This window comes from Centroberyx affinis, unplaced genomic scaffold (assembly GCF_046629955.1).
Source record: "Centroberyx affinis isolate AG114_WGS23_722 - 3 ecotype Tasmania unplaced genomic scaffold, CSIRO-AGI_Caff_v1 ptg000503l_1, whole genome shotgun sequence".
Lineage (NCBI taxonomy): Eukaryota > Metazoa > Chordata > Actinopteri > Beryciformes > Berycidae > Centroberyx > Centroberyx affinis.
The window spans coordinates 1,279,562-1,305,593 of NW_027279155.1; the positions used below are offsets into that span (position 1 = coordinate 1,279,562).

Below are 26,032 nucleotides of genomic sequence, written 5' to 3' on the forward strand. Positions count from 1 at the left end.
CTAGATGAGTAGTCAGTTTGCTAGCTACAACAGAGTTTATAAGGTTCCTCTGCCTCTTGAGCCCTAGTGTCACTCTGCTGTAAAACAAATGGCTCTGTCTTTGTATAATTTCTAAATGTTGTTCTATCGATAATTAGTGTTTATAATATTAATAACATTGTATGGAAATACGAGCTAAGTGTTTTATGAGTACAGTATAGGCAATGCTAAATCATGACATGTCTAATGCCACTGAGTGGCATAAGACATTTTGAAATAGTCAATAAGTATAGGGGAATCAAATTGAAATTCTGAACAAAGCATCTCAATGATTCTAAATGGAAGGTGTGGTTGGACATGGGATATATTCATGAATTAGTCTAAGCAGCTGTCACTCAAGTCCTCCTCATCTGTGGTAAATATCTTTCTAGTCCTTAGACAGCCTGAGGCGTGTATTCTTCCATGTGACAGGCCCTGTAGGTGAGTGGACCCTACTCTAAAAGCCCATTCAGGCATGGATGCTTAGCATTGGTGACCTTTAATTTCATTCAGACTGTGTACAAATGACTTCAGCATAGCCCTCTTCGAAAAAAGCCTGTGAAAGAAAGTCTTTGCTAGATTGTAGCCACTCTGGGTTTCGGCACACTGGCATTATCTACTCCCTAGCTTTAATGACTTCCCGCCGAGAGGAGCCACAGTGAGAGCCTTGGCAGTCAGACTAAGAATAGCATTAGACACAAGGTTATCTGGGCATTACACTCACTGTAACATGCAATTAACTCTACTCCTCCATTTTCATTACACAATTATTCATTAATGTCAATTTAATTTTATGCATTGTTCTACATGACCAAAGCCTGATTACGGGGCCCTTGCACTCCAATATCCCAAGTTAACTGGTGCCAGCCTCACTTGCAGGCCGACTAATTGCAATTTAGCCCTAGACAGCACCTCCCTCTTTAGGCCTTCCTTAATGGAGCAACTGATTCACAGACAGGTAACGATTGGAAAGACAAAGTGCTTCTCTCTGTGAATGGAAAACAAATGCACTGCTGCTAAGCTGTTTTCTTTGTGATAGCACTAAGGGCAGCCCTTTGTATTCAGAGAGGGACAAGAGGTAATATGTTTCCTTAAATCCTATTTGTCTTCCAATTCTATCTCCATATAGAAATAAGAAGACGCTATTAAGTGACACAGGAATGTCTACACAGTGGGAACAATAGCAACCAGTTCATGGACAGATAATTATTTGTATGTACCATGTCAAGATTAAAGGTAACCTATGTAAGACTTTCACTTTAATCTAGCCTACAATCTTCTCAGTATGTCTAAAGATATGGAGGAAGGATGAACTTCTAATTATTTGGTTTGCTTTTGTCCCCTGTATTCAGCTAAATGTATTTGTTTCTGGGTCGTAAAAAGCTCCTCCCCTATAGCTGGAGCCCCTCCTACCCCCTATAACCATTCAGACTCAACCAGCTCCGGATAAGGACAGGTATGTATTTTAATTTATTTAGCGTTACCAGCAATATAAATAAATTGCCATCAAATCATGACAATTTTTGTGAGATTTAACTTTGTCTTCTTGTTGGAACTGAGTGATTCCGAACACTTCCCCAGCATCATAAATCTAGGACAGATATGAGATAAATTTATGTACGAGAGTAAATAAAGAATAAACAAGCCTGTTCTCTTTTATATGGAGAACGTTGTGCCATCCATTAAAAAATCTGTCAATTTAAAGTTGCCTTGCTAATAGGCAAACATACACACCTCATAAAGCATAACTTAAGCTGTTTTACAAATTCTTAGGATCAACTGTTCAGTTCGGCATACATCCAATACACCAAGCAGCCCCTATTTCAATCAAATCTCAACGTTTAGAATTGGTTTGCATTATATTCTCGCCATCCTCTTCCATCAAAATACATTACTTGTACTGTAAGTAATGTTACTAGAAGACCCTAAAAATTCATATAAGTTCTTAAATCATGTTCTATCAGACGTGCACAACTGCTGATAAGCAAGGCAACATTAAACTGACAGATTATCTGACAGGTTAGCCTCTCTGGAACATACTGGGGCTAGTGCAACTACAGTCCTTGCAAAATTTAGTTTGGTATCCAGTTGTAACTAGATAATGCTGTGAGTGTTGTAAATAAAGTTAAATCAGGTATAATCATCACAATATCAGCAGGATTAGGGTTAGGCTAAATATTACAATGAATGTAAGGAGATGTTTGAAGTTAGCATTTGTATGTAACAATCACCCAAGATTCGGATAATGTCGTAAAGAAGTATTGTTTTGCGAGTCGCAGGAGTATATCTGACGTAGTATACCTTTAAAACTTTGCTTGTTTTCAATGGCATCCACTCACAATTGAAAATTTGATTCCTGATATTTGATGACTGCAAATATCTATTTTTTCTCTTGACAAATTGAATCATATTTGTTTGTAATGTAATGCATTTACTAGACCACCTCCATCTGGTGGTTGGTCCTCGCAGGAAGACTGCATCAAGTATGTAAGAGAAATGGCAGAATAACCTTTCCCCTACCTTGTGTACACTGATGCACAAACTCTAAACTGTTTACATTTAAATAAAGCTAATACCAGATGTTACAAGCCTAGTGTGTGCCTCACTGTAGTGAATTGTACTGAATGGACTGTCGTGAAGAAATCATATTTAGGTTAGGTAAATTTGTAATCAGTCCTCTTCTAGTTAGATGTACTACCCTTCTTGTATTTTGCCTTCCTCAAAAAGGGCTATCACTGACCTTTCAGTTGCATCCATCTGATGCTAATCAGGTGCTTGCAATCCCAGTGTTTATGAAGGTATTAGAACAACAACTGTTTGGGCTTTTCTTCTCATCCTCCTACCTTCGTAGTGTCTTCAACAGCATCTTTACGAGAGAAGCTGTAGTGCTTTTGTGTGATAATACCATATTTTAAGGCAGCAAATTGTTTCACACTCTTCTGTCACAGCAACTTAGGAGACATTTTGCCTCATGCGATAATGGTAAAAAAAATTATAAACCATGAAGGACTACACTTTTTATACACCTGGCATGGAGCACATGATTAAAGAGTGCAGATTTGAGTGTCACCCCAGGCCAATTGGACCTGTCTTTCATGCACTGATTCACATCAAAGACTCTCAGGCAAGACTCCTCAAGGCATATGTGTTCAAAGCACTCTCCTCTTTGTAAATTCTATTTTATGCTTGTTGTCCATATTATGCTTCAGAATAACCATACAAATTTCATGCATAATTGGGAGGGTAAAAGACATTTTAATTCTTTAAGAACCATGTTTCATGCACAAAACAAGAAAATGTAATGATAAAATAATGATTAATCTGCTTCTTTGTTGATTGACTATTGAAAAAGACTATTCTTTTATTCTTCTATTCCACAGACATTGTAAGCAGTAGGGCAGCAATTATTGTTCATTTTCGGACTGGGAATAATCAGGGCCTTCAAAAGAAAATTAGATAATAAGCATCAAATATGAAAGGAAGGAAACAGAGAGCCAACTAGAGTCTTCATTTAGAATAAAAGAAGATGTGATTAGCATGGCCAAAGGTTTACAACATTTTGTTTGAATATAATAGATAGTAATTACTTTCACATTGAATGGAATTCACTTCATAGCAATTTATCAAAATGAGAAAATGAAATAAGTCTGGATTAAAAGCGTGATTGTATTCCTTCATGTCTTTCCTTGTAGAGAATGACAAGAATGTGGATCATGTTTGAGTCTGTATTTATTGTAATATAATAATAATAATAATAATAATAATAATAATAATAATAATAATAATAATAATAATAATAATAATAAATAATAATAAAATAATAATAATGATGATAGTAATGACAACAACACACTGGTTTGGAAAAATAAACACAGAAATGGCTTTTTTTTCTCCCAGATAATTGGATCTATGCTTGCTTGCTCTGACATCAACAAAGTAAAAACTCCAACAGGCTGCTAGAAGTTGTGCAAGAAAAAATTGGCTTGAGCTTTGCAAGAACATCCAGACATCAGCAGAAATGGGAAACATCAAGCATGTGTGATGTGTATGATGGCTTTCATTGACCTCATGAAAGCTTTTGACCTAATCAACAGAAGTGCTCTCCATGATGTTTGGCAAAATTGGCTGCTCCCTCATACTTCTCAGTATACTGAAATCCTTCCATGATAACACATGTGGCACCATTTAATTTGATGTTTCCACTTCAGATTTCTTCAGTGTTTGGAAAGGAGCCAAACAGGAATGTGTGCTACAAATCTTTTTAGCATATTTTCCCCCCTCAAGTACTCATGGTACTCTTGTGGGTCATCCACAGGGGCTGTCAGTCCATGGTCAAGGCCTGATGCAGAGATGTTCAACTCCTCCCAACTACAGGTAAACTCCAAAGTCGGAGTAATTGCTGCTTCCAAAATCTGGTGGACCACATTGTAATGGCTGTTAACTTTCATCAATTTTATTAGGTATACCTAGGGTTGCAAAGGGGTGGAAAATTTCCGGTAAATTTCCAGAAAGTTTCCGGTAAATTTACATGGGAAGTTAAGCTGGGGAATTTTGGAAATATTCCAAATTGGAAACTTTCCATGGGAATTATGGGAATTTATGGGAATTAATGGGAATTTATGGGAATTAACTGGGAATTGAGGGTAATTTAATGGAAAGGTATCATATCCAAGCATAAATATTTGTTTTGTTATAAGCAGACATCCATCCAAAATAATACAATTAAAACAGATTTATTTGTAAGTAGAACTTTATCAAGTGTTAAATATTTTATTGAATCAATTCTTTCATTGAAGAACAAAAACATGAATGTTGAGTTAAATATTACTCATCCCCCTGACCCAACCCATTCAAAAATTAACAAAAATGCACAGGAATGCACAGTGCATGTAGGGGGCGTGGTCTCAACAGCCCTGCAGTAAGCAGTGTGCTATGTGTGCATGTGATTGAGGAATAGCATAGATATTCAACTGTACTTGCATGATATCTGGTTGTTTTAGTCAGGATTATGCTAAAATATGTTTTCCCCAACTATATTTAAGTTCCTTATTAAGAGCATACCTTCAATTTAGTAAATTCCTGGTTTATTCCCGTTTATTCCCATAAATTCCTGTTAATTCCCATAAATTCCCGTTAATTCCCATGGAAAGTTTCCAATTTTGAAAATTCCCGGAATTTTGCAACCCTAGGTATACCTAGTTAGTACCGGGTAGGACCCAGTGTTGCTTTTAGAACTGAATGACTTCTTGGAGGTGCTGGTAATGTTCCACAGGGATCTTGGTCCACGCTGACTTGATAGTGTCACTTAGTTCCTACAGATTTTTGGGCAGCACATTCATGCATGTGTCCCAAGAAAACATTCAATACACCATTACACCACCAGCAGCAGCCTGTACCATTGACATCAGGCAGGATGGATCCATGATGGATTAAAGTTTACACCAAATTCTGATCCCACTGTGCGTATGTCACAACAGCAACTGAGTCGTCAGACCAGGCAACACTTTTCTACTCATCAATCATCTAGTTTTGGTGCTCAGAAACCCACGTTTGCTTCATCTTCTTGTTCTTAGCTGACAGGAGTGGAATCCGGTATCCGGTTTTCTGCTGCTGAAGCCCATCCGCTTCAAGGTTCAGTGAGTTTCTGAGATGCACTTCTGCACACCACCATTGTACTGAGCTGTTATTTACATAGTTGTGGCCTGCCTGTCACCTTGACCAAGTCTTGCCATTTTCCTCTGAGCTCTCTCATTAATGAGGTGTTTTTCGGTCACAGGACTGTGGCTGCTTTTGTTACTTGATCATACCGTGTTCAAAGTCGCTTAAATCACACATCTTGGCCATTCTAACATTCTAAGTCGAACAGTAACTGAACTTCTCAACCTTGTCTGTGTGCTTTATATACTAAATCACGTCCATGTGACTCAATGTCTGGAGGAGCAAGCTGTTTGTGTACAGGGAAGTACCTAATAAAGTGGCCAGTGAGTGTACAGACCCTACAGCTGTCATAAAAATATACATTAGAGGCCCCATCTGCTTTCACTGTACAGAGCACAACAGCTGTACTGAAAACAGTGTGGAAAAACAGCAAATTAACAACTCTGCCTACGATGCATCTTTTACAAGATATCCAACACTGCAGTCAAAAGCACACATCCCCAACATGTGCTCGCTTCTGAAGCACTGTTCCCTACATTGGCAGGGTCACATGCACAAGATGGAGGATGAGTGAATCCCAAAGGGCATGTATGGCATGAGTAAGCAACCATGTGCCACGGAGGGCCGAGGTTTTTGTCCCAATCAAAGACTACACCAGGTGATTTCACTGATTAGTTCCTCCTCTCTGGTTGAAGTTGTGCAGTGAAATCAACTGGTGTGGTGTTTGGTTTGGAATGAAAACCTGCAGACTCTCTGCCATCCATGGCACATGGCTTCCTATACCTGATGACTCTAAAAAACAGGCCTATAGGGCTACCATTTGCACTTCAAGGAAATGGTAGAAAGACTTCAAGGCTGTCAAAATTGAAAGCAACATTTAGGAAATGGGTCTCCCGAAATTTTGTGAAATGAGCACTATGTCTTAAAATGTACAGAAAATGCACAAAGAGTGAAAGAAATATGTTTTCCCACCATGAAAAGATTACGTGAAGGAGACATGACTAGAAATGGGTCGTAGTCTGACTACTAGCCTTAATTGTCAGTGAAAGTGTTTCTTATTTAACCATGACTACAACCTTACCCAAACCCCAAATTGTTTTAGTTGCCTGATCTGAACCAAAGTCTTAGTTGCCTAAACCTCACCTTAACCCAAACCTTAAAGCTAACCTTTTCATGTGATGAACAAGAGAAAATTGCCATGTCCAATTTATGCTACTGTGACATAATTCAATTTGTGCTATTATAACATAAATTTGTGGTGGAAGAATGGTCACATAATGTAATCTGCATTTCAGAATTTGTGCTAATTTAACGAAATTTTATAAGATTGGATTGAGAAAAGGTAGCCCAAACCATATGTACATGGATCCAGTAACAGACTACAACACCACAAGGAAACTTTTTAAGGTCATAGCAGACAACCAAAGAGAACATAAAAAAAATCCCAACAAGAACTCAACAAGCAATATCAAGCAAACCCACCTACAATTGCACCAGCTACCACTCATAGTTGGACATTCACAGCCACATCACACACCATCCCAAGTGAATAAGTCTGGTTACAATTTTGACATGACATTTGTCATATTTACATGATTTTTGAGATCTGATTCTTAAGTTCAGATTTTATGGGATCACATTGCTGTATGTAAACACCCAGACTGAAAATGGCTGTTATGCATTTCATCTGGCTGTATTTATTTAGATCTGTGTCTGTGTTACTTTTTTCCCATTCTCCCTCTCCATCTCTCTCTGCCTGGATTGCGTCCAGACTATGTAGAATTCCATATCACAATGCAAGCCTGACCAGTTCCATGTCCGGTTTTGAAGATCGATAGCAATGTGAGCAAAATCCAATTTCGGTATGTCCAGACCTGTCACTTAATGCGTCCTGGCATGATTGAATTATAAAAGTTGCATTGAAACAACAAGTGTAACTGTAGTCTGATACTGGGCCCTAATCTATGATTTCTAGGGACAAAGATTCCAGAATACTCTCAGTCATTAATATATTGTCTTTTTCTTTGCTATGGCAAGACACAAGTACTTAAAAAACTGAAACATATACATCTCACAAAGATGGTCATAGTGGGAGAGGAAGACCAATCGATAATGAGGAGCTTGCAACACACATTTACTGTAGACATTGCTTCATCTTTTAGTATTTCTTTTATGTAGGGACGATGGCTATAATTATCAGGATTTTATATCAATTATGGAATTAAGTAGAGGTCTGAACCCTTTCAGATGATATCATTATATTCTGTAGTTTGATTTGCCAAGCAGACCACCAACTACAACTGGTTTGATAATTGGTTGGATATACAAAGCTGTTTAGTTCTACATATCCTAGGTGGTGCTTAGAAGTTTTGAAATACTAATCTTTGCCACACCTGCTGCAGACTAATGCAAGCTGAATGTATTAATCAAACCAGATTGAAGTGTTGCTTGCACCTACTGAAGCAGCGTGATGAGCCCATTTGGTGAATTCGTGGATTTGTCCCAGTTTACCTCTGCATTGCTTTTTCCTTTTAAAGGCTGGTCACCACAAACACACAAGCATCATATGGTTAAGATGGTGTTGATCTTGCATCTTGCTTCATCCATGTTCTTGTTTAATGTAGTAAGTGATTTGCACTTGCTTAGCATATAGCATTAGCATATAGCTATAACTTTATATCACCTTGCTTTGTTCAAAGGCCTGACTTGAAATATTGAACTAGGGAAACAATGTGTAGTGCTCACTGGGTGTGTGTGCAAAATGATTTCCAAGGCAATGCTAATTTAGCTGGCATGACTGTTTTTTTTATCAGGACTGTAAAGGTTGATTTAGATCAGTGATAAAGAAAAAAAAACAGTTATCCATCTTTCTATTTTCTATTCTCCTTTATGCTGTTGATGGCTGCAGTACCATCATCCAGGCTGATTGGCGGGGATTGATTAACAGCTTTGTGCATCCCCCAACTTTTAATTTCTTTTTTCTCTTTTAATTAAAACCTAGTTAAATTTACCTCTGGCTGCACTGTGTAGCAGTGTAACAAAAATGAATGAATTGTAGCCGAGGGGTAAGAACACTCCATAGAAGCTTATAATTGTCACGATGAAATTCCACTAAACAAGCTTTAGTGAAACAAATTTTCAAACATGAATTAGATAGTAGATCCTCTTGTACAGTGTATACATGCATACAGTATTTTGTGATTGTGTTATTATTAATCCACACTGTTAAATCATGAATCCCACTGTAGGTGTCTTAGAGAAACCTCATATTTTTAGGTTATTTTTTCCTTTGTCCGTAATTGACTAATGTTTCATGTCCAAACCAGACTACTGAACATACACTGTAAAATGTAAAATGTTGTCCAACAGAAAATTAACTAGTGTTTCCCATTTCCTTAAAATTTGACATTTCAGCTTCAAAGTACTTTGAAGGACAAACACACTGTGTAAGCTTTGAAAGGATCTGCTTGGGATCAAGCCAATGGGATAATTATAACCAAAAGAAAACATCATTCAAAATGCTGTCCTTACATTAGATTTTTTAACAGTTTCATACCCTGCACTGTGAGAGAACATTAGCATCAGTAAAGGAGGCCCCAGATGTTAATGGGAGACTGAACTCTATCTGCACTCAGTTCTTCAGTTTGAGTGTTGAGATGGGTACTCTGATTGTCCACTGAGAGTTGTTTACATTTCTTCAAAAGCCCCATTTAGTTTCCCCTGACAAGGTGGAATAAGTGACTTGGCCATGATGGATGGAGGCACCTGTCCTAATGGTGGCTCAAACTGTGCCCACTAGTGCACGATACATTGATAAATTGACAACAGTTGGGACATGCTCTGCTAGCAGGGAGAATGAGGCTACTAGGACATCCGACTGCTCACCATGTTTCCATGTCAACGTTACGGAGCCTCACAATGTGAGAGTCCCCAAACAGCTGCAACAGAGAAATGAGCGCTCAGAAGGGTATTTGGCGATTAATGTTTGATCTTTGTCATTGCCAAAAAAATAAAGATGACACATTTGTTTCAACACTTGCAACTATAAGGGTTTCAAGAGTCTGAAAACCTACCAGTGTGCAGGTAAAAAAAAATATCAACTATAAATTCTCAAGCATTTGTGAAACATTTGTGTAGCAGAAAGCTAACTTGCCAGTTTCACAGTAAATGGAAGTAAAGGCATTCATTATGCTGTGTGAAAGGTCAAACACCAAATTACAACTGAACCCTAGTAGGTTTAGATCTACAGTAAAAGCACACTTTCTCCAAAAGCTCTATATGAAAACAATTAGCCTTGATTCAATTCACTGACAACATCATCAACAGCAAAACTAACTTTACAGCAGGAAAAATGAGTAATGCTGAGGTTTTAACATTTTATGATTAATAGAACTCCGGATACAGTCCTTCCCATGACCTGAGACATCATCATGAATGAAATAATTAAGATGTTACCATACAAAGACTCACTTCAACCAATAATGACTCACAAATTGTGAATCCTTGTTTAAAAAGCTCCAGATAGTTACATAATCTGGATTGCTGACTGTCTCTTTAACTCATACAGTATGTAATCAGCGTCAGTTCAGTTTACCTCAACTGAGACTCATAAAGCTTCCCTTGGCATCCTTCCTGCTGTCTGTTTTGCCTTAGTGTGTTTTGGGGTCCATAACAATCAGCAACACTCTAATTAGTTTTGGCACTCAAAACTTGCTCTGAAGGAGAAAAGACCAATTTGAGGCCTTTAAAATGCCTTAACCTTCTTTTTAAAGAGCCAATTAGCCAGGATATCTACCCATGAAGCCTAGCATTACACCATTTCTGTCACTTCACTACAGAGAAACCATTTTTATACAATTACTGGGGATGCTCTGTAGCTTACATCTGAAAGTCAAAGCTCTATTGTCCCTGTGAGTTTGTCTCTCTGAATCTCCAACATGTGTGAATCCATTTTTGCACACATTGTCTGCTATGACCTAACAACAATAAAGACCCTTTTTTTTAAAAGTGTATTCAATGAAAACATGGACACATAACTTTGAACATGCATTCTGCTCTTTGATAGGTTTCTAATAGGATATCCCTTTACAGATTGTGACAGGTAATGTTGCTCTGAGAAGAAGGGAAATAAAACAGGTCACTTGCCCTTTACCCTCAGTAAGGACACTGCAACTTGTGCAAACCCTAAATGAAGTTATTTTGAGAGCCAGTCCCTGCAATTATATCACATCTGCAATAGTTTACCTAGGTTACTCTGGCGATTGCTCAGACTCCTCAGGCCTTATAGAGATCAAATACAGATGTGTCTGTTTGTTCACAGCTAAGAGAGCTCAATAGGGAGAAGCATATGACTTTCATCACCACTCACTCAGTTATCCTCATAGGCTTTATTAGGTGTAATCTGCACTCTGTCTGAAGACTGAGGATGAAACAAAATTGTGCTGTACACAAAATCTATGCCTATTTCTTCAACTGCAAAGTGTTATTGCCTGCCTGTGCCATATGCCCTACATCATTACATTTCAGTTATGAGATGGTTTCGGGCAGTAACAATGTGATTTAAGTAACGTGGTACAATATATTGCTAATATATAAATATATTAAAAAGCGTATACTAATTGTTTTTTTTGTGAAATTCTATCTATCTATCTATCTATCTATCTATCTCTTCACATATGTGCCAATATATAATATCTGTTGTGGGGCTACAAATACTCTGCTTGGCATAAGCAGTGGGAAGGTGTCATGCATTTTCTGTCCTCAAAGAGCCATACAATACTCCATGCTTACATAAGTCACTTCTCCAACCCGTTTTCATTTTGACAATGGGGGTTTGCAGCTGGCACGATGGACAAGGAAGGGTCCTGTTTGCACACAGTATAGTAGAGGTAGTAATTCCCACATCAGGCAGTACAGATGCACTAATTTCTTCAAAAGGAAAATATCAACTACCGGAGGGAGCAACTATTGTTTTCTTTTTTTTAAATATAAAAATACAAAACTCATCCTCTAAGCTTAGCATACCTTTCACTGTTGTACAGCCATGTACCGTATACCGTTTGTCAGTTATCATTATCTTAGTGTATTATACTGGACCTCTTTAAGATTTTTGGCAATCAAGTTGCCATTTTAGGAAATATGACTGAAATGGATTTGCACGACAAGAGAAAAACGCAGTATATGCATGAGTATGGTGTCCCAACTTGGTAGGACAGCACTGAATCAATCAAAGCACAAACTAGATTAAAGGCGATTGCCTCAATTGCCTGTCTCAGTGATAGCTGCAGGGGCAAAAGGTGGACAGCACAGGGCCAGACAAAAACAACATCTAAAAGCTGATCTATTTTCTTATTTGGAAGTGATGCGAGTTCCTACATACCTTCTTGTGATTTAAATCAAGGTCATTAACTGTGATGTGTTGGAGGATGTAGAAATTGGGACATTAATCCTGAGGAAATAGTTACCTGCCGTTGAGGAGGTGTGATCAGAATGGAATGGAATAGGACTGGATGAAAAATGTGACAAAAAGTCCATGTCACTAGACATTATCTTCCACAACTTTGGCACATCATTCCTAAACTATTCAAGATGTCACTGACAAGCAGCCTGGAAAATCTAGGACCGCAGCTCTTGTCCCCAGATGCCTCATTTCTCAAACCAAAGATATTTATTGTGCATTGTTGAATTTCTCCCTATATTCTAAGCCTAGAGCTTTTCAAGAGGAAAAAAATCTATACATTAGGCTTAACTTGCATTTCAGATCAGAGTAATCATAGTATATTGTTATACTGTAGTATTCATATTGTACTTCTTATCAGTGATGGTTGCACTAGAGAAGACCACACTTTTCTAAGAGCAAGACCTGAAGCTAAGGAGTACTTTTCCCCTTTCCCTCTCATGTGCGCTGTTCGTATATCCAGTAATACCATGTCCCTCACAGCCCCCCTGTAGTAGCTGTGGGGTCATAGAAGTGGGTGCACTGATGCAGACATGCTGTTGGAATAATTTTCCCAACAGTGAGCATGTTATTGGACAACGGAGACTAATCTTCCTCTGACAAGCCTGACCCTGATTCATTTAAATCAATGCTGTAAGAGTGCTCCCAGGCACAATTCCTTTTAATTTACTGCATTATTTAAAGACAAGGGAAAAACTACATCAGGCATCTCAATAACCAATTCCTGACAACTATGTGATTAGTCTAATTAGATTTTGCATTTTCATGCTCTTTCTTCTTACCTTGTCTACCTTCTGCTACCTTTTATATCACGCTGTTTCTAGTGTTGGACAACATAGAGCCTTTGCTGTTTTTACTCTAGCTGTTCTAAAGGGGATTTAGATAGTTTGTACATATATTAATTAGACTGGAGCACCTGCAGCCTGTGGCAAAGGTAGTTTATAAGACAGCTCTCTTAAATCCCTTTGTTGGGAATTGGCAGGTGTAAAAAATGTCTTGGAGGTTTAAAGCTCCTTGTACATTGCATAACTGTCCATGCACTAACATCTTCCTTTTCAAGCCATATTTTATGGACACTACTATTTCTACCAATGGATAATAGAAAAAGTAAACTTACTGAATGTCAGATCTCTATGTGTATAAAAAGGGATTTCTTTCCACATCAAACTTAGATTGTACCCCAAAAAGATTAGTTAAGCTAAGCCCAATCTTATTTCAGCTTTGCTCTCCTATTTGCATATTCCATGGCTATAAGATAGGGGGATTCACCTTTTACACATTCACAGATGGGATCATCAGGGATCAACTGATGCATCAATGTATTTTGATTTTCCTTTTTTCCGGCATTAAGTAGCTTTTGATAAAGTCTTAATTTCCTTACTACATCATTATTAGCTTTTGATACCAATGTGCCATCTGGCAAATGTTAAAGCACAAGGAGATAAGAATTCATAATGAATATGGTTGACTCTATGACAGATTGTAATAAAAGAGAGGGGCTGTGACAATTATCGCAGAGACAGAGCGTGAGGGCATTTGACAATGTGGCAGGCCTGCACTTGCTAATTGCAAAGCTGCAAGTACATTTTCACTATCTCACCGTCCATCAGAATTCCTTTATGTGCCTTCTAAATGTGCGATCTATGTGCCTAAAATTACTCTCCTACAGAATAGTTAAATTGTGTATTTTATGTATGCATTTGATTTAGCAGTAACACTGAGCACAGTGATATGTAACAGAAGACCTAAACCAGTTGAGAACACTTTCCCACCTACACATGGTGAGAATGAATCCAAATCATTCTATTTCGCAGCAGTGTCAACTCCTCCCCAGCACCACCTGTCATCAGGATATTTTGCAGCAATATCAGAGGAAACACTTTTGAGATCGTGAGAGCTGTGTGCTTTCATCAGTGTCCCTTAATTAAATCTACCTTTCCCCAGGCTCCTCCATGATCTTTGCAAATAAAATAGAGAGTAAGCACACCTAATTAAAGAAGCTGCTGTTAAAACACAGCCACACCAGGTTCTGCCTCAATGTCAGAGGCAGGCATATCTGCAGTGGCACTGCAATGCATTGAAATTCCTCCCCACCTCACAGTCAGTACAGGCTAAAATCATGTGTCATTAGTAAATTACACAGGTGCCAGAATGAGTTTATCATCTTGAGTATGAAAAGCTTCATAATAACCTAAGGAGGTGCTTCTAAAACTGTCCTATCTTTTAAGCTAAATGAACACGCCACACTGATATGAGATTATCCAGCTTTAGAGCAGACACTGTTGCCCCGAGGCCTGGAGCCAGTTTATGATGCACTATTTTCCCTAATCTTTTTGCAACCTCAACAAGCACAAGCACAGGGGCAAAAGGAAGAAGGGGGAGAAAAACTTGCTGTAAAGGTGGTTAATTTTTTAAAAATTGACTAAGAGCACTTCTGTAAATAATTCTTATTTCTTAATTCTCCTGTAAATAATTCTTATTTACAAAAACGGTAGAATCAAGGGGAAGGAGGGTTCACTCCTGTGAACTCCCAGTACAACCAGACTTGTACTGGTTCCCACCCTCCAGCCTTTCAGGGGGGGATGGGGGTTCAGTGCCTTACTCAAAAGCAGTCTGGTGGCACTTGTCATTCACTTGTCATTCACATCTCCCACCTAGATTTTCACTACCGGCCTTGGGAATTCAAACCCTGGATGTTCTGTTCACAAGCATGCTTCTCTAAGTATTAGGCTACTGCCAGCTGTCTTTGTTAAAACAACAACAAACAAACATGTTTGGAGTTTATTGATCGTCAGGACACCAATTCTTTTCAGCATATAGTATCTACTGAACAAAACAATTATCTTGAAGCAAATACAAAATTAATCACACACAAATGGGAGTACAAATGAATTTGAGCATTTTTGTGTCTCTGTGCCCTTTGAAACTTAAGTTTGTATTGAGAAATTTTCATTACCATCTCCTACAGTCAGAAATGAGTATTGATTGAGTATTTCCAGCCTTTTTATCTGATGTCACAACAATGAACAACTCCACTGAAAATCAATAGAACACATGATTAAAAATAGTTTGACATTATGTCTCTTGGTTTGTCATCATTACCTCTGCCACAATGCAGATGTCAGCATCTACTCTTGCCAGTTTGAAAGCACTGGAGCCTGGATCTCCTAAATGTGAGTCCTAATGTTTTTTCACTTGTCAAAATGGAAGACTTTGACTTACTAACCAGATGCACAAGCAATTTCCATGCCAAACATATAGAAGAAACTAGGGCACACACCTTTGTGCTTTTAACCTAATTAATATGTATTGTGAATCAGTTGTGCGGTGCAAAAATGGATGAGTAGATAAACTAAATGATCCTCTCCATCTAAGACCATGTCTTTAGAAAACTTTTTGGTTTAGCAGTCTATAATTTATTATATAGTCCTATAGGCTTGGACGCACATTTCACTTAGGGATAGTTCAGGAGCGCAAACATTGTCAAACTAAGAGGCTGCCATATTTAGTCAAGATTAAAGGGGAAAAAGATGGAAAAGGTGACTGAGACCCAAGTGCAAAGAAGGACACATCAGGAAAACGCTGTCTGCTAAGATTAACTGTTTGAATAGCAATGATTGCCTTGTGTAAGAAGTTGTTTCAAACTGAACAAAAAAGAACAACAAAAAAATTATCTTAGGGGGGATGTACTATAATTTTACTCCATACTTTTGCCTGTAAAAGTGTTTGTCAGTCTAGTGCACTTCTACTTGTTAGAACTACAGTATGTGACTGTCTGACTTGTGTCTCTCCAGGAGTTATAGGAGTTAATGAGAGCAGCTTGACAATGTGAGACTACCTGGAGCCCTAGGGCCTGTCGGGGAGTGAGTAAACCATTAGCCTTAGCCCCGGGGCAAACAGCTCCCAAAAAGTGGAGAGTTCTCCACCACCATTTTATTACTAAGTCTCTATGCAAAGGGTGATATTGTGGTGGTATTTACTGGAGACAGGGAGAAGCTGCTTTGTCTCGCCACTGTCATCTCAGACAGGGCTCATCTAATACTCTGTACTGTCGGAAACCTGAAGCCCAGGTTGGACAAAACAAGCCAGACACATAATGCAAAGTTCAGCACTGACATACAGTAATCCCTGCAATGAACACACATGCACTAGCTTTTTACAAAGGTAATGTTGCAGCGAGAGTTGATACAGACAAGAGTAATGGGTCCCACACCTGTAACATGATTCTGTCTTTAGAACGAGGCCTGAGGATCAGTGGGTGTGCCCACCCTCGCTTCTCCCAGTTGGACACCAATATTGTCTGCAGCTCATTGTCTTTGTGTGATGGGTCAAAATGATAAATCCTCCTACCTCTCAAGTTTTGCAAATAGCCACGGGAAAGGGATAGCCGTGGGAGCATATTTTTGGCATTACATAAATAAGAAATGGAAAAAAAGAAATTATGCTCCTGAAAGAATTATTTGGTTTGCAAGCCCGGTTTCTTATAGAGATCCACAGGCGTAGGCATGTGACCCACTTTGGATACCAACTCTTATTTCTCTATACATTCCCATCTAACGTGCATTGAAAGCCCAAGTGCTATTGTTATGGCAACCTGGCAGAAGTTCAATGTACTGTAGGTATAAGGTAGTGTTAAGCTCACCAAATCCTAAATCTATAAAGGTTAAGAACATGAGTGGAGCACCACACTTGGAGTCTTTTTACTAAATTCCAATTATTCTAAACCATGTGAAACAATTCAAAACATTTAGGTGATTTATTACATTAGTGGCTAGCGCTAGAGACAAGTACAAAGGAAGATTGTCTGAAGATTACAGTGATGAAATAGTCAAATTTATTATCTTGACAGCTGGATATTCCAATTTCTTTGCCGCTGAGCCATGTAGATTTTCCAGAGTGCAAACACGCTTAAGTACTTCTTCAGAGTCAATTAAATCAGATACTAGTTAAATTACCATTTTTATTAACCTACAGGTTAGCATTTTTGTCATTTTAAATCACTATTGGAAAGACTATTAGAGCAGCTTTCCTATGAAGACAGAACCAAGGGTCATTTGGAGAGCAGCAGAATTAATCACACAATGTCACTTCAAATCTACCTTTCAATTCACTTTAAACCTCATTCTATGATTTACATGTGCATAGAGAATTATCTAGTGCTCAGTAGTTAGTTAAAGGAGAGATTAAGAGTGGTGATGGGCTACACCTACCCAAAGCCCTAGGAAACTTGAGCTCCACACCTGGGCAAAAAAAAAGTTTATTAAAATGAAAGTTGTATAGTATTACAGTATGCTTATAGTGGGCCTATTAAATGTCCAAAGTTCAAATACTGTCAATATTACTCTACAAATCATTTTCCATTTTCCTGTAGCTGTGGAATCTCTTTTTCCTCCTACACTCTATGTAAGTCAGCCTATGGAGTGTGGACAGTAAATAATATGCCAAGAGAACATTAACCTTTAGTTGTGTTATAAAGATGGAACCTCAATTAACAAGAATAAATAATCCTTGTGATTACTTTTGGCCGGCCTTTATCTCGTACATAACCTAATTAAATGGACCATCCAAACATAAAACCATAGCTAATTGAAAGCTTTGATGAGGCATTGCAATATGGCTGTGGGATTTTAAAACATACACACCCACGCATGCATGCACGCACACACACACACACGCACACACACACACACACACACACACACACACACACACACACACACACACACACACACACACACACACACACACACACACACACACACACACAAACACACATGTACCTAGCTTGAAAAGACTTAATGGATAATAATTAAAGAGGAGTTTTTGTTTTGGAGAGATGATTCTTCAGAGTTTAGTTAATTGAATTTGAATTGTACAATGCTTTACTTTACTTGTGAAAATAAAATGAAAAATACAATAATGAAAATATTTTTAAAGTGATTTGATAGTTTGCACTGACCAAGAAAATGTCAAATGCTTGAGTATTTTTATAAAAAGAAATTGATTAAATACAGTCCACATTTCTGATTTCTAGCGGAATTAATTAAACAAGGTCATAAGATAACTAACCCTTTGAAATAAGTAATGCAACTGGAATAAGTTATACAGCTGTGAAGGGTGTTTCACTCACTGCGAAACTACTAACATGCTACCTAGGGTGATCAGCGGGTGACATTGATTTGTTCACAGTAGAGCCAATGAATTAGGCCTTCAAATAGTGCCATAATAAGTTGTCCTTGTAGTTTATTAAAGGTGATCATAATTAACAGAGATCTAGTTGCTTGGAATATGAAAATAAAGAGATGGAAAATGAAATGATTCAGATGTGTATTATAAGGCACTATTTTTTTTTCTTTTTCCTACGGTGCGCCATGCAGCCAGGGGCAGAAAGTGGCAAATTCAGGTCACTCACTCAGTCACTCACTCAGGGCCGGTTTGCACGGAGCCTGCATTTCGTCAGATGGCCTCTAGAGGGCACGCCGTAGGTCTGCTCAGGACCTGTGCTTGTTTACTTGAAGCACAATTCCATCGTGATTGGAGTTTTTGCTCATTTCCTGCTTTCCCTTATTGTTTTACATCACTGTAGTTTTCCAGTGCATTTTTCACATTGTGAGATATTTGCTATTTTTCCCTCGCATTAGTTGTTTTAGTAAGTAAAAATGTTTCAATAAATGCTGCCTAAATGTTAAGAGGTACTTCAAGTTAAGAAGAGGGCGCCAATTTTAAGCCATAGTTGTGTAAAATTACGCTTTATTTTCTGTTTTGTTTTATGGGCTATGCAGAAGCGTTTTGCTCTGGTTTGTCTGTTGGCTTGGATGGGTTGTGATGACAGCAGGCGAGACCTAACATAACCACACAGAGCATTAGCTATTGGTTAAAAGTTTTATTTTGAAGAAAAAAGCATGGAAATCAGAGAAGCATAAAGTGGAAGTAAGACACCCATTCCTGTCTCGTCCCAAATGAGCATATTAATATGAAACAGTGATTGAAACTTTTCTATGCCGTTTGGAATTGAATGGGAGTGAATGAGCCCGAGAACAATGGCAAAACTGATTTAAAAATATCTTTAATTGTGGCATATGCATGTAAAAGCTGTCACAATTAACATTAACGGGATGGAAAATGTAAAAAAAAAAATAGCAAAAATCCATTGGCAGTTACTAAAGGCCATTGGCCTTTCACTCCTTCCACCATTAAACTCTAAAAAACTCTGGGCTGTTATAGGCTGACAATCTTCTTGGCAATGGTATGGTGTGTTTACAGTAATCATTATAATGCATTAAAATTAACGTGATATTGATTTATTGGTGTTAATCAGAGGTGGAAAGTAACTAAGTACATTTACTCAAATACTGTACTTAAGTACAATTTTGAGGTACTTGTATTTTACTTGAGTATTACCATTTTATGCTACTTTATACTTCTACTCCACTACATTTCAGAGGGAAATATTGTACTTTTTACTCCACTACCTTTATCTGATAACTTAAATTACTACTTTACTTTGCAGATTCAGATTATTAATACAAAATATAATCAACTAATAAATTGTGATGTATTATTATAGATTACTGTAAGCTACCCAGCAGTATATAAAGTAGCCTAGTGGAAATCAGCCCCACCTTTTCCAGCTGCAACATTAAAGTGATGCTTACACATTAATGCATGAATAATTATAATTCAATAATATAATATATACTGTATTATTCTGAAATGGGCCATTCTGCATAATGAGTACTTTTTACGTTTGTTGCTTTACATATATTTTGATGCTAATACTTTGAATGCAGGACTTTTACTTGTAACAGATAATTTTTATACTGTGGTATTTCTAAAGTAAAAGATCTGAGTACTTCTTCCACCACTGGTGTTAATACATAGCACCTTTAGGCTCTTTGAAAGAAGGCTTGAATCTTAGTCAGTCTTTCCAGAGCTCACATGAAGTTTGAAGTGCAGAAGACATAACCACATGACTAAAGCAGTCAAAGCTATGGACTAAAACACACTGTTTAATTAGTGGTGATTATTTTAATTTCATGTTTTTGCTGCTTTTGACCAACGGTAACCTTTCACCTATGTAGTTTTTCATTAATCAACATTTTCCTTATAGCAAACCTTGCTAATGTGGATCAGTATTTTCATTATAAGACACCCCACAGCCATTATGCACTGTATCTTTGGGTTCCAAATTGAGCTGTAAATTTTGAGAGAATCTGACACCCCTGCCCGGGGGTTACAACAGAATGCTAACGAGGCCACTGCGACATTTCCATCACCATACAGTCAGTTGCACCATATATCAGCTCTACCCGGAACATCTTCCAGCAAAGCATGGAGTCACTGACAATTCCAGACATAACACTTTTTTAGTATCCCTCCCATACCCATGGTATAATGAATGAGGCCATTTAAACAGGATTTACGATACCTTTAAAACGTGATTGCGTAGAATTTGAGAATTATTCATAAGACTAAAGCATCATTTGTCATACAGGAAGTGCTGTTTTGGTGTAAATAAATGGTTTCTTTGTAGTTTTTCAAATGAACTCCTTTTCATCCACTCTTAAAATAAGCCATTTCTATGCATATATGTCCATGCAAAGGCTTTAATTAAAGGAAATGTGGCTCAGGTGACAACTCGCAATCAAGTTTTCTTCATAATGCATTGCACTACTACAGAGCTGAAGTAATGGAAATGGATGCAAATGATTAAGAATACATACACGTATTGTATTACACTGCAACTTTTGTTGAGACAAAGAGTATGCTGTTAAGGCTCTGGTTCCAGAGTGTTTAGGGATATATAATACATTTTAGAAATTTGCTAAAAAGGTAAGAGTTGTGGAACCTTTTCTCTTATTGAACAGTAAATTAGTCAGAATTTCAACTACCGCCTTGTTAAGGAATCAGATTACCCCCCCTTGAGTTACATTTCCTTATTTCCACCATGAGAGAGGAAAATGCATCCCAGCCTTGTTACAAAGATTATTTGTGTTCACTTCCTGAGGCAGTGTGACCATGCTTTGTGTGCGATGCCCAGATCATCTCTCAATTACACAAGGATCCTGAGGCAGAGGGTGGGGACCCAAGTGAAGGACCAGTTATGTCCCTTTAACACACACACACACACACACACACACACCCTGCTATAGCTCCGAGGCATGGCTTACCATAGCCACGGCCAAGAATGAGGCCTCTCAGGATAGATTTACACACAAATAAAACCAGTCTTATCTTGGCCCACATGTGAACGAGAACTGATTACACGGTCTACATTTCAATGCTCAGATTAAACAGAGTCCATTTCCTATGCCCTATTTAAACCAATTCCAAACTGCAAACAAGAATGAAACCAAATCTGATATTATTACAGTGAGTCCTCAAGTTAGTTGAAGTGTCCACTAAGAAATTGTTCTGAAACACTTAGTGCAAACTATTGAATGTCTTTACAAAATTTAAAATTTTTCAACATAGATTTTCAATGTTTTAACATTAGTAGCATTAACCTTAAATGAACTAACTAATTGATTGACTAATTAATTAACCATTACCCTTTTGAAAATGCAAGCAAATACTTTTTTTTAATGATTTTTTATTATGATTTTGGAACTTTATCTAATATGTTACAATGCAAATTATTTACATTAAAAGCACTTTTTATTAAAAATGTTCAAGATAAATGTTTATGCCTTGATGCCATCATTCTTCTGTATATAACCTTTATGTTGGTAAACATTTTGAACCACAGATAGGCACAGAGCGCCACTGACAAACTGAAATCAAATCCCCTGACACATTGGCCAGATTTTCTAGACAATATGTAGAGATATATCTTTTCATTTCAGAGTAGTGCACTTATAACAGGCCAACATTAGAGTGATCAGAACAGCATGTTTTGATCTAGTTTGATGATAATATTTAGGGCTAGAAACACTATCCATATGGTTTTATGGTGCTTCTACTTGCCATGTATCTTAAAATGTTTAATATCTGTTTAAAATGGATATCAGTAAGAGATGAAAAAAGAAAAGATTACAAAATGATTTTCCATTTGCCTGGCCTGTTGCCTAGTAAACCCTGAATGTTACATAAACTTCATGTATTTGAGATGGTATTTAAATGAATACAGTCTTTCAAATTTGCCTGCATGCTGTGCTCTCCTCTCTTGGTTTAGATGTCTCATTCCTTGAGTACTCTGCTAAGAAGGGTAGAAAATGCGAATTACAACTAAGCTACTTAACCACAATGAATTAAGGCCTAACATTTGAAAATTTGATACTGAAATTACTGTCATTATGGTGCATTATGTCTCAGCATAATGACTGCTTTGGTACTGTTTGAAGACAATGGCAGACTTTGGGGGAAAAAGCATAAAGGTAAAGTTGATTTTGTGGCTGTTGATGATATGTGAACTTCAAACCTTGATTTCTGCGGCCATCATTTTTTACCCTTTCACATATCTTCTTTCATTAGTAATCTAAATACTAATGTCTCCACAAATTATTCTCTTTTCCTGGACTAAGAGTGAGCCATACACGCAGTGATCAGCTTCTCAGTCAGCAAAGTTGCTCTTCTTTAGGCTTGCTGTTACTTGCTTTTTCCATGTGGTTTAACCGCGAACAAATGAGCTGATGAGAAATGAAACACTAAACAGACCTGTATGGGGTGTTTCAATCATCATTTATCACTAATTGTTGGATTTGATGGGTTTTGTGATCATAACAAGAAACAGTTTGACAGCATATGCAATGTTTAACAAATCTGGGAATAAATGTGTATGTTTCCACCATGTAATGATATATGCAAAGCTTTCTACGTCTGGCCTCTGGTATGTTTTTGTTGATTCTACTCGAAAGTTTGCACCAAAAGGCTGGGGTGTTGACAAAGAGATGAACTGCAGGCCAAGAAGGAGGAGCACGCAGCAAATGTGAGCACATTTTACTCACAGCTGTATCATCAAACTACCAAAACATGGAAAAGGAGGTGGGAGAACTATCCCAGGCCCCATCTTTTTAGGATGTTTCCAAGGTTGCAAACAGTATGGTGACCAACTGGAGCTGTTATTAATTCTCCATCAGTTTCAGTTTGGATGCCTGAAAGCCAATTAAAGGAGAACTTAATTGAATCAGCCTCAGGACCCTCCCGAACAGGAACTCAAATGAATTCTGCTTGGGGACGGTTGGCAGGAAAAGGGGGGAGGGCATCAAGGTTAAATAAAAAGAGTGAAATTACCAGAGTCTAAGTCTTGGTTGAGAATAATGACTATAGACTGACCCCGCTATTGATGAAAATTAAATCTTGTTTGCGACCTTATCCAACCAAACCAGCTGTCATGGTTTTTGTTATTTGTCTGGTAACCTTGTGACTCTATTCATAAACTGACAGAGGCCTGAGCCAAAATTTCTGCACAGAATCTGCACCAAATAGAAAACCTACATTTATAATTGTGGAAACCACAAGCGTTTGTAGCGAGGAGAAACATGTGGGTCTATTTTAATAAAATGGCTTGGGTTTTAAGAAATTAATTATCACGCTACATTTATCAGAGGTATTAAAATAAATAAATATATAAATGGTCATATGCATGCATGTCTGTCTTGGAGGGATATGCAGAGCAAACAAACACATTTCTAACTAAAGTGTGTTCAATGTTGCATTGGAGCGGCCCAAAATTTGTCCAAATTCCACAGCTAAGCAATGACTGCACCACACACACACACACACTCACACACACACACACACACACACATACGTACATGCTTGTGTCACCTCAAGGCCAAGTCCCATTGTCCTGGGAAAGCCATGATGAGGCATTCCTTTCATGTGTCATCTCCTGTCATAGCACTGTCCTGACAGAGGCTTAGTGACATATGAGAGGCCTAGGCAGAATGTCCTGCTTTTAGTCAAATGAAGAGTCTGGCAGCTGCTGCATTCATCAAAATCAAAGGATAAGCTGCTTTCCATGTAAAATCAAGTGATGATTAACATTTTTTATGTCAAAGAGGGGGATGGGGGTGTAAACGTTAGCACCTTTAAGGAGACACTTGAGAGACACGGGGCGGGGAAGGTTCTGAAATGGTGCAGAATTGTGTCAGAAGATTTTAAGTTGGATGAACGCACGGTATAAACTGAGCTCTCAAGTTATAGAGCGTTTTCTCTGTCTGGACTGACTTTCATATTGTGACTATAATTGTCCACTGCATTCTAAAAACAGATACTTTCAGTTAAAATCTCTTTGAGTATCTTGAAAGACAACTGTTTTGAAACCAAGAAATGGTACACTAAATGTAACTTAAAACACCATTCAAAGCCACGTTTAATACATTTAATTTTGTTGTATGCAATGGAGTGTTTTGAAAATGCATTTCAGTTTTTGGATTGACCTAAAAGACAAACATGAACACAAGTGCTGATTTTGCTGTCCTCCATACAATGAAATGATTAATTTACTATTACAATCAAATAAATATATCTGCTAAAATAAAACATATCTTCTATGGATGTGTTTATGGACTATGTGTATTTCATGTATATTCAATGTATCTATATCTAAATATGTTTAGTTATGACTGTATACCACAATCATGATGATGTGCCCAGGTTTGACATTTGTCTAGGAAAGTGGATTTGAATCTGACTTATGCTATACTGTCACACACCTCTCTCCTGTCTTTTCTGTTGAAGCAAACTTGTTCAATTGTGAGACATTACATCAGGCCCCAAAAGTACCTCAGTGCACCAGTACCGGGTCTCAAAACACTTGGCAAGGGTTTTGGCACATGCTTCATAGTCTGTAAACACCAGCAATGACAGTACTTTGACTCATTTGGTGCTTTGACTCAGTTGCCACCAAATTGTGGGTTTCAAGATGCTTTTCAAGCTGCAGTGGACTTTAAGTCATGCATGGCTAGACACTGACTCTTTATGTAGAACCCCTTCAAGGGTTTGGCTACAAGAGTGGATTATCTGGGAAACACGGATATCTGTTTGTTACTTTTCCCTCAGCAGAGCTGACAGAAACAGCAAGAAACATGCAGCATTTTAATGGATACCAATGATAGCGTAGCAGCAAAACACATTGTTTATGCTAGCAAATTTGTGTTTTTTTTACTACAACAACAAAAAAGAAAGAAAAAAACAATGCACGGCAGTGGACACCTTAACATGCATAGTTTCAAGTAATTATTATAGAAAGGGTTCAAGATGAAACAATGATGAAACTGAAAAAGTTATTAGTCTTCACGTACAGGCACAGGATCTTTTTTTGTGTAGTGTAACTGTATTTGGAAATTCCCTCAGTGAACATACATTTAATCCCCACTATGTGATTATTTTGCTATTTTAAAATCAAATGAAATTACCATGTTTTAGTTTCATGGCACTATCATATAGTCTCATGGCCTCTGAGAATACTCAATTCTTATTGGCTGCAGGGAGTCCATTATTCATTGAGAACACACACCAGACACCTGAGACACAACTGTGCCATAATCATTTTTAAGTAGCGCACAAGTGAGATTTGAGCGTTCCATTTCAGTCATACATTGGATTATGATCAGTGGCCTTAATACATGGGTTTTCAAGTTGCCTTAAAAGTCGACATAGAAACAGTTTGAAAATGACGTTGTTCACCCCTGATATTACAATGTAACAATGAGAGCATGCACCCTCCACTCTTGTATCAAGACACTCACATCAGCAGGCCTGTCATATTCCTCCTGGCAGTCACTGAATTCTTGGTAGCTGAATTCCTATTTTTGCCACCATTTATAGCTAGCATGCTAACTAATCAAACTGACAGACTGGCAGCCATAATATTTCTAGTTTTGTGAATTTCCCCCAAAAAGTGTAGCAGTTCACGGTGCTACACTTTCTACAACTAACCAAAAAATAGTGTGC

At 37.8% G+C, this 26,032-nt stretch overlaps 1 protein-coding gene across 1 annotated transcript in view; it reads right to left on the reverse strand.

Moving 5' to 3' along the window:
• LOC139642662 (uncharacterized) overlaps nt 1-26,032 on the reverse strand; it is a 70,475-nt gene that overhangs the window by 32,032 nt on the left and 12,411 nt on the right. The gene's annotated exons all lie outside the window — the stretch shown is intronic.